The sequence below is a fragment of the Molothrus aeneus genome, chromosome 4, assembly GCF_037042795.1.
Source record: "Molothrus aeneus isolate 106 chromosome 4, BPBGC_Maene_1.0, whole genome shotgun sequence".
Classification (NCBI taxonomy): Eukaryota; Metazoa; Chordata; class Aves; order Passeriformes; family Icteridae; genus Molothrus; species Molothrus aeneus.
In genome coordinates this window covers 61,515,410-61,533,566 of record NC_089649.1, presented here as the reverse complement: position 1 = coordinate 61,533,566, position 18,157 = coordinate 61,515,410, and the positions used below count along the sequence as shown (strand labels likewise).

The window sequence follows — 18,157 nt, the reverse complement described above, 5'->3', positions numbered from 1 at the left end:
AGGCAGTGCACAGAGAACTTCAGACGTGTTCATCCTGTTACCAGAATGGGGGACACGTGTGTGTCCCATCTGTTTGATTGTAGGACACACTGCATCAAGCATGCAAAACGTAAACAGGAAACCATGAACCCAAAAACATTCCTTCAGCCATACCAAATAAAGAATTTAAAGATTTCTTCATTCCTGTGCCATTTTAATAATATTTTTGTTTATCAAAAACTCCATTAATGGTTTGATACATTTGGTAACAAGTTCAGGTAATTTTCAGAATTTCCAAGTGCAAGAGATTTCTTTTACTTTCTGAAACCTTGCACTGGACTTTGTCTGAAAGATATAAATCAGAAGGCAGTGATGCAATAATTTCTGTAAGAACTGTTGTAAAATGTACAGATTCTTCAAACTATGTTTCACATTTAAAAGCTTGTTCAGATTTTATTTATACATGCCAGTACTCCAGTTGTGTTGATTAACATCAATAGAACTGGAATTTAGTAACCTAACAGTGCCTCTACCTGACATTAAAAGGACGGTAGGGACAGATTGCAGCTCTTTAATAATGATTTTTAATAATGATTTTTCTTAGCAAATGCAATCATCCAATTATTCTCACGATGCCAGATGTAGTCAGACTATATTCTTGCAGGATGCTGTTGATTAGTTTGAGGTATTTCAACATCTTCCCAATCTTGTCTGCAATTAGGACGTGTCACAAGACTCCCACCAGGTGGCAATAAAACCTCTTCATTCTTGAAAGCATTTGCAATTATTTTAGATGGTAGAAACGTCTCTTGTCTACTAATTAGACGGGGGAAATCGTGATTTCTAATCAGGTGATAGAAAATTATTTTTCTGAACTCTCAAGGTACGAGTGCTTACAAAAAGTCTGGGAACAGAGAGCAGCATGCTGGGCAATAGTCACTGTTGTGTTATTAACAGCTATTTCAATGTAAATACGAGTAATATATTCCACTTGGTTCCTGAGAAACTGAAATAATTTTGTCTTTTGATGAAGCTGTAGAGAGCAGACAGTGTGAAATGCTAATTTACTAGTGAGAGCCCAAACCCCATGGAAGTCTCACAATTATAGTTTGTATTTAGACTGATCAAATTCATAACTTCAGCTACAAAAGAAATACTCTTTTTAGACTTAATCCAGGTGTGTTTCTATAGTGCTGTACAGCTGCTATATTCCTATCCTGTATTTCTATTCCTATCCTATTTTTGAAGGAGAAAAACCCTGCACACATATAGCCTTAGTCCACTGCCACTACTGGTAAAGCTCCAGTAGCATAACCTGCATAAAGATGATTTGCCCCCTATTTTTCTTTGATAGTTTATGACATATATTTCTCGCCCCATTCATCCTAATTCCTTGCAAAAATCTCTTTTCCCCTTATTTCTTAATGATAAATGATATTTTTCTCTTTATGCATTACATCACCCTTGATTTTTTCCAGCACAGGCATGCATGCAGAAATATGTCTCTACATCATTTCTGGACCCAAGCAGGCCTTAGTATGATGAGTAGCACACTGATGTTAACTTTGGCCTGAAATTTTACACATTTTCTGGTGCAAATTTTCTTTTTAATTTTGAAACAGTTAATGTATAATGCAGATTAACAAACTCAGTGTGTCGAGTTGACCCTGGCTAAATGCCAAGTGCTGGCTACAGTCATCACTGCACTCAGTTGGGCAGGGGAGACAAAAGGAAAAGCTCGTGGGTCCAGATAAGGGCAGGGAGAGAAAAAAAAAAGGCTTCTGGGTCCAGATAAGGGCAGGGAGAGATCACTCACCAGTTACTCTCATGGGCAGAACAGACTCAACTCAGGGAAAAATTATTTTAATTTATTACCCATCAAATGAGAGAGGGACAATGAAAAAATCTCTCATCTTGGGCTCAACTTCACTCACATATTCTCCACCTCCTCCCCGCAGCAGCACAGGGGGATGGGGGTTGGGGGACTGCAGTCAGTTTATCACAGGTCATCCCTGCTGCTCCTTCCTCCTCAGAAGCACTCCTCACACTCTTCCCCTGATCCAGTGTGGGGTCCTTGCTGCAGGACAGTCCTCCATGAACTTCTCCAACATGAGTCCTTCCAAAGGGTGCCTGGGATCAGGACTGAATTGCTGCCTTGACTCAGGCCGCACATTTGCTCTTTTTCTACATCTCTCTTTATCCACAAGAGCTACTTAACTGCCCTTCAGAAGGACTTCACAAATTGTTAAATAAGGCAAAGATTTAGCAGAAGTTACTATTGCTCTTTAGGCAAAATGATATACCTGAAGAAAAGGCCATCCAAGCTTGTGGACACACAAACACTTCAGGTATTATGAAACATTACAAAACTTGTAGTATATTTAATACTAGCAAAAACCCATCTAAAAATTAACCTCATGTTCTTAGTTAAACTTAGTTACTCATACTTACACCTGTCCCCATTTAGATTGTTCACAGTTAAGAACACAGAATTTGACATTAAAGGCTATAGTAATATTTTTTCCTATCTCCTCCTCCCCCCACAAAAATGTCACCAAAACCCCCCAAACCAAACAGCTATGCAGAACAGTATCTGGCTTTTGGTATGGACCATTTGTTCCTCTCCAGTGATAAATGCATTTATAATACATTTACATCAGCCACAGGTGCAGCAAGAGATACACTTCTGAGATACTCTTCCTAGAAATACTGCTCCTGATGAACAAATAAATAATATAATTCTGTCTTTCATAAAAGAAATACCAGCATATTTTCAACATATGACAAGATCTGCAGTTCTCTGTTTCCATTTCCCTGTTTTCCCCAACATACTAATCAGAAGATGCCATTATATTCTGTATTGAATTCAGAATTCATAGGTACATTTCTCTGAAGGCGATAACCTAGATTTCTGAATGGAATTAGAATTTATCAACACAGCTTAAAACAAACAAATTATGACATTTCCCACATTTCACTACTGATAATTATCTTCAGTCAGTCTCCTACTGATTTTGTTAACAGAAAAGGACACTAATGAAAAAATCACTCTATGATTACAAAAACAGTGCTGGAGGAGATTCAAACCCATTTCTTCACTACTTGTCTCCCTATACTACTTCAGGATCCACTTTACTGTAATTGATCTAGGAAAGACTAAATAAAATGACTCCTGATATTCAAAGACAATCTGTCACAGATCTTCACTTATTTTATCATTACAATGATTCAAATAAATTGGGGGAAAAAAACCCCTCCAAACCACCCAAGAATTTTACACAGTATATTACATTTTATAGAGCTAAACTATGATCCAGGATAGGTCAATAAAAGGATGGACCAAGAAGCCAAAGAAGGATGGAGAATAACTGGCTGTGTACTAATATGCAGGGGATTACAGCAGATTAAAAAATGATAAATCAGGAATGTCATTCTATTTCAGATAAAAGCAAGTGCCATTGTGGCATGCAAGGCATACAGGAGGTAATCCCTTCACTACTCAGGCTTGTAAGGCCACAGCTGCCACACTTCAAAACCCAGGTGCAAACTTTGGAAAGGGGTAGATCACATGGATGAAGTGATTTCCCTTTAGTGGAGAGCAGTGAGTCAGAAACCTAGATGGAATTTAGGAAAAAAAAAGTGGGAAAATTGGTCTTTTAGCCTTGGCAAAGAAGACACTTCAAAATATGCAAAATATTTTGCAAAGAGAATGTTTTTTTAGTACTCAAAGTAGTTAGAACAGGAAGTAATAACTTGCAGCATATGAGATTTAGATTAGATATTAAAACATTACAAGAACACTGTAGCAGGCCATCTGAACAACCATCATCTGAGGGTTTTTTTAAGAGGAGGCAATATAAACTGCTATAAGGGATATCCCGGTATTAGGAATAATGCTTCAGAGAACAAGATAGTTCAGATAATGTATCAACATTTTGTCCAACTTTGGGATTTTTATCAACATTTTGTTATTATTCAGATTACCACACTTTTTGAATCACTTTTCTTTTAAAGAAGTTTTGAGGAGCTTCAGAACATTGATAAGTACTCAATTCCAACTGCATGTTGCAATATATCACTTTTTAAAGTACGATATTTAGAATATTCCCTTATTACTTCCTACCTCTGTTAATCTCACAAATGTTGGTCAGAAAACCTAAAAAGCTTTTTCTGCTGGACACAGCTGAGACTACTGATCAGAGACTTATTTAGAAAGAGCCAAATTTAGATATCCAATCAGCATAATGCTTTGCTAACACAAGGTTGACAATATTCACAGTTAGCAATTTGAAAGCCGGTAATACATTTGCCTTTTATTTTTTGTGGTTTTGTTGATATACTTATGTGAATTGTTGCATTAATTAAGCTTCATGAATAGAAATCTGCTCTTTACACATGATCAAGGTGTCATCTGGTCTTAAGATAAAACTTTGAATAGCAGAGTGGGAATAAGAAACAAATCTTCAAGAAGTTATTGGAGCACAAGATAAAAGAAAATGACCAATTTAATTCTTGAGTTAGACTCCCTTCAGTTGTCTAACCTGCCATTTAGTGGAGTGAGAGAGGGCAGGGAGGGTTGTTTTTTTTAAAGTTATGTGTTGTAGTTTCACCCCAGGCAGCTGCTTGCTCACTCCCCAGTCAGCTGGATCAGGAAGTGAATCGGAAAAGTAAAAGCTGGAAAACTCATGAGTTGAGATAAAGACAGAGTAACAGGGAAAAAAAAGCCACACACACAAGGAAAGAAAATGAGGAATTAATTCACTGCTTCCCATGGGCAGGCAGGTGCTCAGCCATCTCCAGTACAGCAGGACCCATCATGTGTACTGGTGATTTGGAAAGAGAAACAAAGGCAAGGACCATCACTCCAAATATCCCCCCTTACCCACTTCTTCCCCACCCCACTTCATATACTGATGTCACATGGTCTGCATTATCCCATTTGTCAGTTTGGGTCACCTGTCCTGGCTGTGTCTCCCCCCAGTCTCCCATTCACCTCCAACTCCCCTGCCAGAGTGCAGTATGAAAAGCAGAAAAGGCCTTGGCTCTGTGTAAGCTCTGCTCAGCAATAACAAAAACATCTCCATATTATCAACCCTGTATTCAGCACAAATCCACAACACAGCCCCACACCTGCCATTGTGAAGAAAGTTCTCTTTACCCTAGCCAAAACCATCACATCCTTAAGATTAAAAAGATTATTTCATAAAAATGCAATTTGAGGTTCGCAAAATTTTTTTTGCTATAAATTTTTAACTCACCTAAAATCTTTCCTTTGGGCAATTCTCAAAGTCTTTAGAATATGATAAGACTTTTTATGGTTAGGGCGCAAGCCACTTGAAATGATTCATAAAAGAACACAGTCTAATAGGGAAAGTTACCTAAATAATTCAATACTGTTATGCCCTTTGATAAGTACATGAGGAACAGAGAAAGCCTTTGGAGGTTCCGTTTCATTTTCACTTTAGGCAAGAGAACATTCCTTTTTTGAAGCAGAGAAATACTTTGCCTTACACTGCCTCATGTCTGGCACCACAAAGCGTTTTAGACACACTGTGCTCGACTCATTTCATGTGAGCAAGAAAGGCTTCTGTAGGAGATAGGCAGGCTATATTCCAAATGCAGTTGTACTGACATCTTAAATAAATAAAAATAATAGGCTAGGGAAATAATGCAGAAATTCCAAGCACATCCGGTTGCTTTATGAGCTTTACCTTTTTTAGGAGATTAAACACATTTCATACACTGAGCTCTGGGGTATGAATTGTGTTCTCTTTGCTTCTTTTTGCCCTGCAGCCTCCTTAGATGAGCTTTGGGAAAGTGGAAAGACTGCACAGAGAGAGAATTAATTTGCACACAGGATCTGCAGCCTAAATTTGTCATCCTGGCAGCCCTCTCTTTTTGAAGTAAATCATGAGTCATCACCAAGGGAAGAGGCACAGAGGATGAAGCCCATGTTACAAAGTGCTGTGGCTGGAGCTAGCCTTTGAGAGCCCCCATGGAGACTGGCCACTGCCTCTGGAAGCAGCACAGCCACGAGCCCCTGGGCTGTGAACAACCAGAGCTCGTGCACAGTGTGAGCTGAGGGACCTCAGCAGTTCAGTCACCTCTGTGGCTGACTGCCCTTTCCTCCACTGTACATCCCTTGTACCTTCTCACAGCCTAATTCACTGATACCTTCTGCTATCAGCTTCCCACTTGATCTGTTTGAACCCACTATGACATTACTGTGGCTAGACAACAACAGAGAGCCTTTTCCAAGCTGTTGTATGCATAGTACCATCTTATGGGAGTGCTCACAACACTTTCATAGTGTTCCTGTTTATCTGAGCCTGCAATTACACAGTTTAATTAAATTTTGTTTGACATGCATCCCCATTTTTTCTCAGTCTTTATTTGCCATGTGACTCCACCCTCCATCACAAAATGGTGCTGTCAATTTCCACCAGCATACATTGCTGTTGGCCTAGAGGGCTGGTTGTAGGTCCCTTCCAACTGAACTGCTCTATTCTAGTCCCAATTATTTTTCTAAAGAAAAACGGGGGCCACAAGAAAATGTAAGTGCACTCCATGTTATTTGGATAGAAGTCTATGTTTACACACTCTTAATTACTCAAGTTGTCACTGAACTCTGAGCAGTGTACTTTAAGGCAATAATCAATTTGGTACCTTTCCTAAGGACAAACATTGTAAAGACAGAACTAATGTCATTAATCCTGTCTAAACTTTCTGCTTATTGCAGCCTGTTTTATTGAACTTTGGTGAAATTGCCTTTAAAGTGGTACAAGGAGACCAAAACTATATGGGCAATTAATACATTTTTTTTTCTTACCATAATATTAATTAGACTTGAGGCAATTAATTTTTAAACTTGAGAAATGTTTTCTTTTTCCTCTGTTGCATATTAAGCTGTCATTTAACAGAAATTAAATATACTTAGCAGAGATTAAATATACTTTTATTAAACACAAAAGCATCCAGGTTCTGCACCACCAGAAACCAGACAGCAAGGAACAATTTAAGTTATTTTGCTTCTGAGCATTTACAAGAATATGATAGTACAGGAGGAGTTTTGGTATCTTCACTGACTATGGTAATGCATCTCTAGGACGAGTAATGAAAGGGCTCATTTCATCTTTCTCAAGGTAAATTCCCTGATTCCAGTACCTTTGGTTAGCAACTGGTCTTACCCAGTTTCTACCTCTAAAGAAAAGACCACATTCAGTATTCAAAGTCCTGCTCTGTCTTTGAAGAGAGCTGCTTCCAAGTGAGAAACAGCAGATCTTGCACATCTATGCTCAGTTATATTTTGCTTTCCAAAGATAAACAAATCTTTGGCTCATTTTCTCTTTTAATATGGAAAAGGGAAGGAATTTATCAGACTATCTGTTCACTTCCCTATCACCCTTTACTTCTTCTCAAAGGTCAACTCTATGAGAGCAACCTTTTTTTCATTCTCTAAGAAACTACATCCAGGAGAATTCCTCAATATTCCCCTCGAAAGACCTTGCATGACAGCAGTAGAGCATTTATTGATTTTGAATACTGATTGAAGATTTACATTAGTGTGCATAACAGAAACTGTGGTAGATCTTAAAGGGCATTTCCAGCTAGCTGCTATCTTTTGAAAGGGTGCATAACCCTTTCAAGTATTATGTCCTGAACCTGCAGTTTTGAATCCATAGGTGCAAGAAAAGTTCACCTATGCTCTAAACATATAAACTGCTCTAGCAGTACTAAAATATTCAGTGTGATTAAATTCTGATATTAATTAGAAGACCAGTAAAGGGTATTTTAATTTCTTTTTCCCTTTGCACGTTAAGTTTCTATGAGAGCAATGCTACAATCCAAGAGTTGATGAACTTACATAATATTATCCATATATACAATATTATAAGACTTGTCTTCAGAAAGTCAAGGTGTCCATTAGCAACTCATTCTTAAAAAGAAAGAAAAAAGAATCATTAAGAGTAAAAGTGGTCCACCAAAATGTCATGATTTTAACAGCCATGTTTAGAAGGCTTTTTCCATCAAAGCTCTGACTAGCTCAGTACATCACGTAGTAAAGCAAGCGTGAGTGAGCCACAGGCACACATCCTCAGAGAATTCCTTCTAAGAAGCATAATGGCTGTTATTTTTACACTTTTAATCCCTAGCCTCTCCTTATTACAGCTAATCATCTCAGCAAACGCATTAAAGAGGGCTCTGCAGGTAGTGTAGCATGAGAAATCAATTGCCAACCAAAGCACCAGTGCTTGCTTCTATAGCAGCATCTTTGACCACACATGGGTTAATATATTGTGAATCTTCCATTTTCCCTTTTGTTTTAGCATGAGTCAAATGCTTTATTCCCATATTCCACAGCATAGTCATTAACTTCATCTATTTATATTGTCATTTTTAATTTGATAGGTGACTGCACAGCAAGGCAGCTTTTAACCAAGTCAGCTGTACATAAAGCCTATAATAAATCCTATTTTCAGGGTGTATATTCCCAGAAGACTCTTCCCCCTCTACTAAGGAATATGTGACTGCTCTAAAACAGGTGCAAGGAAACATTAAAAGTGCATACATATCTGCTCAGACACGTGCTGACACACAAAAGAAAGGAATATTGTACAATCTATCCAGTACAATACAGAAACACAAGTTATGATTGTTAAACTATATATTTCAACTCTTAATTGCAGTCTACTTCCTTCCTGCTAGGCCACTATTTATACCTGTGCATGTTAATTATTCCCTATTGAAAGCAGGAGTTTGTAACACATGCTATTTCTGGGTATTATACCATCACCCACCTAAGGCAGAACCCATCACCAGGGTGAGAAAGATGGGAGAACATCTCCAAGATGATACACTGCAACTTGTCATATCAATGTTTTGACCATTTGTAAAAGAAAATTAGATTCTGACTATGTTTTGTTGAAGGAATTTATACAATGCACACACAAGTCTTGGCAGATGTGGGCAGGTTCTGACCTTGGCCAAACCTTTACTTGTCCCACCTTGTGAGCTGTGGGACACCCCAGCACCACTTCCCCTTGGTACAGCAGACACATATCCTGTGTTTTGAAATTCCGTAGCATGGCAGGTGTTTTTTTTTTTTTTTTTTTTTTTGGCATGTGTTGGTGCCACTATGAATTTTTTACATAATTGCACAGCAAGACAGATTCTCTTGGGGTGTATAAAAGGCACCTCTGCTCCAGGGCCAAGGTGGCTTTGCCAGAGATTCACCCACAATGCAGAAAGGGAGTCCAGGCATCCCATACACGGATACAGCAGCCAGCTCTCTGAGCAAAGCACATCTCAAGTACAGAAAATCAGGCCAGCTCTTTCCACCAAACTTGAATCTGAAAATAGTGTTTCTTAAAAAAACTTAAATGAATGCTAAAACATGACTGTTTTAAATGCAAATCCACTGCAAGTTTCACAATGCCACAATAACTTAGAAGAATAAACCTCATTCCATTTCAATGACTCTGAATCTCCCAGGCTTTCTGAAGGAGATGTTCTTGAATCCAACTTTTCTAGAAAAATCATTCCCATAAAAGATCACACCCAAATCCTTTAAAGTGCATAATTATAATCAGTCAAATTAAGGTTTCCCCTAAAAGAAATTTTCTCTTTCCTGTCCTGAGCAGTGTTAACATTCATAATAATCAGTGCTGTAAGAAGTTTTAAATATAGCCATATATTGTACATAATTGTACTGTTTCTATGCACTATTATATAACTGCCTGCAGATGGCTGCATTTCAATGGGAAAAAACACAACGTTTAAAAAAACTCTGTTCTTTGAGTGTGTTGTTTCTGATTTCTAAATAGTAGTATTGATAATATTAACAATAATAACGACAACAATAATAAAAAAATCAATGCACCCCTTTTACATTTACAGCAGCAAATAGGCTGGTCCCCTCTGTGTAAATCAGTTTAAAATATGCTCTAGGATTTTTTTTAATAAAATAATGTAAAAGCTTAAGGCATTACAAAAAGAACTGAAGATTTAAAAACTTCTCATGCTTTGAATTTTAACTGAACAGGAGCATCATCTCTGTTTATAAGAGATTTTTATTAGGATTAAAAAGCAAATTTAGAGCAACGAGTCTGATATTCTTCTGCTAGTCTGCAGGATTAAAGCTCTTTAAAATGAGAATATCAATATAAAAAATGAATTAACTTTTCAATTATGGCCTGCCCTTGAAATTTTATTTTGCTTTCTACGTCATATAGTTACTGTAGCAGGAGTGCAATAAAGTCAAGGTGCTTCTAATTCTAAATTGCATAGTTGTAAAGTTACCAGAAGGTTTTTAGGGCATTTTTAAAGTGTTGTTTCAAAGAGTCAGTTTTTTCCCTCCTGAAATAAATGAAGAATTTGGATTGATTTTTAAGGAATTCAGAACAGAGCCAAGTATTGTCTTGCTGATGTCTCACACACCGCTTTTCAGATCCAATATTCAGTCTGCTTTACCAGTCACTAACAGCAGAGGTAGGAAGCTGGTAACACACTGGCCAAACAATCAGTAGTAATAAATCAGCAGATAGCTGGGCAAAATACTTCTCTTCCTTTGCAGACATCTTCTGGATTTCACAGCTCCTCACCCTGTTTGTGTTGTTCAGAACCTTCCCACATCAGCAGGGACACCACAGTCACCAGGATAAATCAGGATTAATTTTTGGCCAACCCACAGAATTCCAGTGTGAACTTGGGCTTGACCCAGTAGTTTTCTTCCAGTAAGATACAACACTGCTGTAAATAAACAGGCAAACAAAAACCAGGCCAGATTATAAATCTTCACTTTTACCTAATTTGCCAGTCTCTTGGCTATTCCATGACCACTAACAGCACTTGATCTTTGGGGATGGGACCATGTTTACAGTAAATCTGTGCAGCACAGACAGTGCAGTACATCCCTCAGCTTCTAGATATTAGTGGATATCAAAGTCCAAGCTCTCAAAAGAATGCTTTAGGGTTCATGGAATGATGGTTGCTCTTCAGCTGAATGGAACAGCAGGTATTAGAGCCGTGTCTGACAGGAAGATAATATTTTTGACTCTGTGTGGACAAGATAATCACCTTACTTTTAAATTAAATCAAATTCATGTTACTTAAAGAAAAAAGCTGAAATGTTTCTACTCATGAAAAAAATACTGAGAAAGAAAGTGCTAACTAAGATATAACCTATACTTTCTTCTTTATTTTCAAGTAATTTCAAGTGAAAATTTTTTGTTAAGAGAATATTTTGCCTGCACAGCCCTATACACCAACCCATTACAAGCAAATACTATACAGAACATCCTGCTGTTTTTCAGAACACAACACTGCATCCTTGCACAAGACATAACACTAATATGAACCCATGCATACATTATTTATGAGCTCCAATTTCCTCTCTCCCTGACCAGGGCCAGAACTAAGGCCCCAGATTCCTACTCTTATGAAGAACAGTTAGATAGCAGCTAAAGCATAACAAGCTGCTTATTCTGGTTTCATTAATCCAGACTTGGAACACAGCCACTAATAACTGTGTTGGCATTTTTTAAAAGCCTAAGTATCAAACATTTATACCTGAAATTTTCTTAGAAAATGGTAAAATTTAACTATATTAAATAATTAACAACAATTTGTTGGGGACATTCAATTTGTATTGATTTTAAAATCAAAAGCAGCATTTTCTCTTACAGAGAAGGAACTTTTGGGGTTATTCTGGCCAGAAGAATTCCTTTAGGTCTTGTTTGAAAGGCCTCCTTTTGGAAAGAGATTTAAGCGATGCTTCACACCAGCCAGCAATGCATATTCCCTTTTAGTCTCATAAGGTGTTTCTGTTTAATTGCCTTGACTGTTAAAATGTGCATTCCAATTTGGATTTTAATCATTCAGTGTGGCCATCAATAGAGTTAGTTTTATCTGCAATAGTGAAGTGTTCCCTTCTCAAATTTCTGTGTCTGTGATGCTGCCCTGAGCTGTCTCTCTGAACTCCACCAACCTACTTCTCTGAGCATGTTCTGAGGCTGATGCATGTTTCTTGTGTATTGTGATTCCTGTTCAAATCTCTTTTCCATAGCCATCTTGTCTTTTTAAACTTAGTACAAACCTAGCACTACAGCAGCAGCAGCAACAACAACAACAAAACAAATGGAGTGGCAAACTTGTTTATTTTCTCCTTGATTTGAGGCCAGTTTACACCAATTCTGTATAAACCATCAATATAATACTGAGCCAGTTATCATGACCATTCCCAATCTCTGAGGTCTTGGTGACTGGCTCACAGAAACACATTTCTGCTGCATTTACTGGGTCATCACTGAATCTGGATCAACAGAAATATAACCACGAGCAGCATTTTAGTAGAGGTGCGTTCACAGCCGATGCACGGAGGAGTCAGTCTGGATTGAAACCCCCAGGAAAGCCCAGGCCCGGGAGCTTCAAGCTGATATTCTCTTCCATTCTGACAAAAGAATGAGGTTTTAAATGGCATCAGGATTTAGAGGCGTCCGGCAGCTGAGTTGATCTGACAACTCCGCGTCTAATTCTTGTGTAACATAGAAAATTAAATGGGTCCCTCCCCTGGGCACTCCGTGCCGGACGTGCCCGCACCTGCTGAAGCGGGGACCGAGCGAGGGGACGCGGTCCCCATGGCGTGCGGGGCAGCTCTCCCGGCGCCGCAGCCCCGCGGATCCATCGCGGACCCATCGCGGATCCATCGCGGACCCATCGCGGATCCATCGCGGACCCATCGCGGATCCATCGCGGACCCATCGCGGATCCATCGCGGACCCATCGCGGATCCATCGCGGATCCATCGCGGATCCATCGCGGATCCATCGCGCCCCGAGCGGCGGCGGGCGCGGGGCGGGGCCGCGGGAGGGCCCGGCCGCCGCCGCCCCCGAGGGCGGGCCGCCGGTGACAGCTGGGGAGGGACCGGCAGCGAGGTGCGGCTGCTGCGCCGCTGCTCCGACCGCATCGCGCCGGCGGATCCCGGCGAAGGAGCGGGCAGGGATCGGCCGGGCCCTGCCGCCGTCGCCGGCCGCGGAGTGGGTGAGTGGCGGCGGGCACGATTTTTATTACTACTGATTGTTTGGGTGATGCGGGGGCGGCGCGGGCACGGCGTGGCAGGGGAGGGAGGACGGAGGGATGGAGGGATGGATGGAGGAATGGATGGATGGAGGAATGGATGGATGGAGGGAGGGAGGGAGGGAGGGAGGATGCTGCCGCGCTCGGAGACTTTGGTCGTGCGAGATGCCTAAGGGAAAAAAGTGCATCCCGGGGCGGGGCGAGGCTGTGCCCCTCTCCGCTCGCCCGTCCGTGCCGGTGACCCGACGGGCGAGGAAGCCCCGGGAAGGGGGCCCGGTTCTTGCGGGGCAGGGGCTGCGCGTCCCCAGGCGGGGCGAGGCGGCTCCGACCCTCCGGTCCCCCGCCGGCCCCCGCCCTCCCGCAACTCCCCCGCAGCCATCAGCGGGCCGGGGCGCGGCCGCGGAGGGGCCGGGACAGCTCCGGGGCTCCCTGTGCTCCCCCCGCCCCGCCGGCAGCCCCGGCACGGCGGCAGGAAGGTCCCGAGCATCCCGGCGCTGCCGCCCGCCCCCGCCCGGGCCGTACCTGCGGTGCCGGGGGTCCCCGGGCAGCCTCCGGCGCGGGCACCTGCTCCTGCAAGCCGGGTCCTGCTGGCAGCGATGTTCGAGGAGCGAACCCGAGGCCTGCCCTTGGAGGGCTGGCAGGATGAGGCCTTTATTTTATTTTATTTTTTTTTTTGCAGGGTGCTGGCTGGCTGATATTTACATAATATCTCTGCTTAAATGTGACCTCGTCCCTAATTGGAGGCTTCCTTTGCATTTTCTATGGCAACACTACAGAACAGATCACTCCAGTGGGCTGGATCACAGGAGTACCTGCATACACTGTAATTTTTCTCTCTTGGTTCCCCATAAAGATTGGTTTGTTCTAGTGGATGGGTGAGATTTTAAAAAAAGTTCTTTACATCAGCCCTTAAAGCAGTGTCTAGGCCTGCAAGTCACTGCAGATTTGTGGGATCTCTAAATTAGAGGAGGATGAACACAGGCTTAACTAACTAGCAATAATTATTTTTGTTGGGTATTTATATATTTACTAGCCTTACAAATTATTTCCATGCACAACACTGCTTAATCAAAACAATCAAAAGAAATTATGTTAATGATAACTGACTGTATTTATTTGTTTTAAAATTAATAGAATTATTAGAAGAAGAAAGAAAATAAATCCTAGCAAATTTTGTAAGGGGGAAGGAATTGAGACCCACTCCATTCAGAGATTCCTTTTGCTCAATGAGATCCCTGCCCTATGCTTAGAACCCATCATGTATACACAGTATTGTCTCTTTTTACACTGTTGGTCTCACTGACAGTAAGCTTGATGTGCCTGTATATTTAACCAGGAGTTGGATTCTGTAATGCTTATTAGGGTCTGCTGTGTTTCATCTCTGTGAGATGCCAGCTTCAGTTTCAAGTTTTATATGGCAAAGGGTGAATATCTTTGTGTTGGTTTTCCAAAACCTGCTGAAAATTAGTGTTTTGTGATTTTAAGACACACTAATTCATGGTGCATTTAGGCAAGAAGGTTTTTCTAAAGACCTTTAAATTTTGCCTTAATTATCTTTTGATATGATGTTTTTGTTCTGCATTGAAAAACCATGTCTTTTTGTTAATAATGCTAAAATTAGTTACTGTGATACAAAGGCTGGGATACTGTGTATGGCTTAGAACATTTGTTTTCTGTCTCTGCTCTGTTTGTACTTCTTGGTTCACTGGGATGACTTTGTTTCTTGCACCTGAGGTCTTTTGAGGTTTGAGCTTTTTGTTTCTGGATGGGTGCACATAGTTAGGTTGTTAATACTAATCTAATCTTTGAATAGATATATTGGAGATTCAAACAGAAAGGCCAAGAATCTTGGATCTCGTGGAAAAGGTGATTCTTCTCATGGGTGGAGAGACCCATGAGTTGGGAGAGGTGCTCTACAAGTTCAAGGAGGTCACTCCTGGGACTCCTTCACTGAGGCACTGGGGCTTGGGGCTTGTCTGCTACAGGCTGACGCAAGTTCTGTAAGAGGCCATTGGGGTAGAGATTTGCCTAGCATGTTTAAGTTCTCCTGCATGCAGATGAAGGCTTTTTGTTTCCATTTGCTTTTTGGAAGTGCTCTGCTCTGAGCAATGCTCACTCTCCACTTAAGTGAATGCTCCTTTAGTGTCTTAGATCGTTGTTACGGGAATGCAGGAGTTGGGAATATCCTCAAAAGAGGCCATGTGTTGAATCTGAGGTATAAATGAGGCTTGAACTGAAAGAGATGTGCTCTGTTAAAATGTTAATTCCAGGACACAGTGATGGAGCAGAGGTTTCTTAAGAGTCTTCTCTTAGAGGTCCATCTCATTCAAGCTCATGTTTTGTTTTCCATAGTTAGTACCCATTGTCCACAGCACCATCTTCATTGCAGTTCATCCCAGCTCTGCTGTCAGTTTCTGCCTTTAAGTGTAATTTGTCAGTATGCAAATGTTTATAGTTAATTCCATGTATAGATTGTTTTTTCCTGTAGAACATTTTGGTTGGATTATGATAGAAGATGGGAGATGTAGGAGTAGCAAGTCTATGAAGAAGGAAATGGGCATGGGCTGTATTTCTGGATTGTGTAAGGCCAGATGGAGCTGGCTTAAATACATGCCAGGGAGCAGAAAATACTGAAGAATGTGAAATTGGATTGCCCCTTTGTATAAAAGCAAAGTTGGTTGCATGCTGCTTCTGTGTAAGAGGATATTTGGTCAGGTACAGCTGATTATTGCGTCTCCATTTATTAATGTTGAACCAAAGTTGCTCTGCCATCAATCAAAGGAATATCAAACCCTTCCTCATGTCCTTGTCTGTAATCCTGATTTTTTTTTTCTCTCAACTTTCATTAACTCTGTTCTGCTTCATTTTGAAGGCACAATATTCAGAATATACACAAAGCCTTAATTGCAGCTTTGTGTACTGATATGCACAAACACATTCCATCTCTTGTTTCTCATTTAAAAAATTCCATATTTAGAACAATTGTTAATTTAGGGTACTTACTGCAATGTTACTCAGCATTAGCAAGGAAAATCCATTTCATGGTCATTGTTTTCTCCACATATTACAATAAAATATCTTGAGTTAATGATCTAAAAATGTGGGGCTTTTTCCATCTTGGGAAGTTTTATTCCTGTATGCAAATTTTGTTACTTCTGTTTAGTTTTTGCTAAGGTTTTTTAAAATAGCAAACTTCATCAGCCCTAACTTCAGTAATAGGGAAAAATCTATAGTAGTTCAGTCAAAGTGATGCAGATTCATTGTCAGTGGGGCAAAATGGAACCACAGTAGTAGTTTAAACTAATTTTTAAACTAATTTGATACTTCCATCCTTTGCACATTATTGTAAATGATAGAACTTTCTTTGGCAGATGGGATGCTTTTGTAGGCCTTTCTTAGAAATCACTAAAACATGGTTGGTAACTTCCTTACTTGCAATACTTCATCACTTTGTTTGTCTAATAAGAATGGCAGCTGAAGAGAAGCTTCTGCCATGTGCTGTGGTGGGTGAGGTCTTCCCCTTTTTCTCCCAACACAATCCAGGCTCATAGATCTGGCATTTAATTCCACAGCTGCCTTTGGATTTGATGCAGTCTTTCTTTACCATTTAGGCTCTCAAACACATGCATAAATGCACATGAAGAGCCAGATATATTTGGGAAGCTCCCACCTGGAGCTGTTAAGTTGGACAGGAAGGGATAAGGCGCTTGATGTAGTGAGGAATACAGTGGGAATTTCGTTAGTTTATTTTTGTTCTGTTAGTTAACAGAAACTTGTAGTCAGTCTGTATCTTGTACACAAAGAGAAATTAATGTTGATGAAGGCAAAGATACAGAGTGGTAATTTCTAATTTATCTTCAAATCCTTGGTTTTAAGAGAGGGTTACCTACTGCACATTTTATAAAAACATAAACATACATACACATTAGGTTGTTCTGGTGCTTTCCTGTTAACATGCTGAATAATCCAATAAACTGAAACCAGCTTCTGGATGTAAAAGTGAAATTGAAGCAAAATTACTTAAATTGTGTAATGTTTAGAAGTAATGAATAGACTTTTTTATCATTTTTATGTCATCCTCGAAAAGCTCATACAACATTGGTTTGCTTTGCTTTGACTTTACTTTGTTTTTAGTGGAAGATGGCTGAAGGACATCTTTGGTTTTTTCTGATAGTAAGAGAACTTTGATGTAGATATTAGTTAATTTGTGTCCTGCAGATGTTTTCAAAAACCTATATATTTATCCTGCAAGCTGGCATTCTGTAATCAGTGTAAAATTAAGAGAGGAGCTATTTATATTAAATGTATTTGTTCATGTCCTGCTTATTTGTTCCTTATTAATGATGAATATAGAAGGATCAAGATGTCTCTCCTAACTCTTTGAAGTTTCTGTTCAGTTTTCTTCTCACTTTTAGCCCATCTTAACACCATGTTGCCCACTATCTAGGACCCTACCTTGACATTAAGGGAAATGAGAGCTCTTTCAGAAAATATGTTTTTTCATATTTCCTAGTCCATTTAAATTTAACTTGCATTTGACAAGACATTATGATTGAAAGCTTTGAGTTGCCCTTGTGATAGCTGTTACCTTTCCATCCAGGAAGGAAGTGTCAGTAGAGTCACACAGCTGCATTCTGCAGTTTCACTTTTGATTCAGCACTGATGCTCAGCATGTGCTGCAGATGAAATGTTTGGCTTCCTGGGTGTAACCTCAATCAATGGTGTCCCTTTGGCCATGGTCAGCATCATTTTCAGCCTTCATTATGGGCACTGTCTGCATATCTGATTGCTTTGACTTTGCTGTGCAGGTGAGGAGGTGATTTTTTTTGTTTTCCCTTGTGAGTATAACTAAAATTTAATCCTAACATTGTCTATTTATTTTAAGATGAGGTGAGCCAAGTGGTATGTTGGTGCAATTGAAACTGAGGTGCTACTATTGTTGTTATTATTATTGTTTTTTGTATGATGAGAGTAAGAGTGAGCCATTGCAGAACAATCCTCTGTGGATTCTTCCAAAATTAACTTATTCTTCTTCTTCAACAGTCAGAACAAGGAACATCTTATCTAACTAAAATAGACTATTTTAGTAAGACTTTCCAAAATG

At 40.1% G+C, this 18,157-nt stretch overlaps 2 protein-coding genes across 2 annotated transcripts in view; one reads left to right on the top strand and one right to left on the bottom strand.

The window, feature by feature from the left end:
* Positions 1 to 13,594, bottom strand: part of WFS1 (wolframin ER transmembrane glycoprotein) — a 52,756-nt gene extending 39,162 nt beyond the window's left edge. Inside the window, exon 1 of the mRNA XM_066548640.1 lies at positions 13,576 to 13,594. The gene's annotated coding sequence lies outside the window, so the exon portion shown is untranslated. The remainder of the gene's footprint in view (positions 1 to 13,575) is intronic.
* JAKMIP1 (janus kinase and microtubule interacting protein 1) overlaps positions 12,909 to 18,157 on the top strand; it is a 228,400-nt gene continuing 223,151 nt past the window's right edge. The window contains exons 1-2 of the mRNA XM_066548634.1: positions 12,909 to 13,017; positions 13,733 to 13,876. The gene's annotated coding sequence lies outside the window, so the exon portion shown is untranslated. The remainder of the gene's footprint in view (positions 13,018 to 13,732; positions 13,877 to 18,157) is intronic.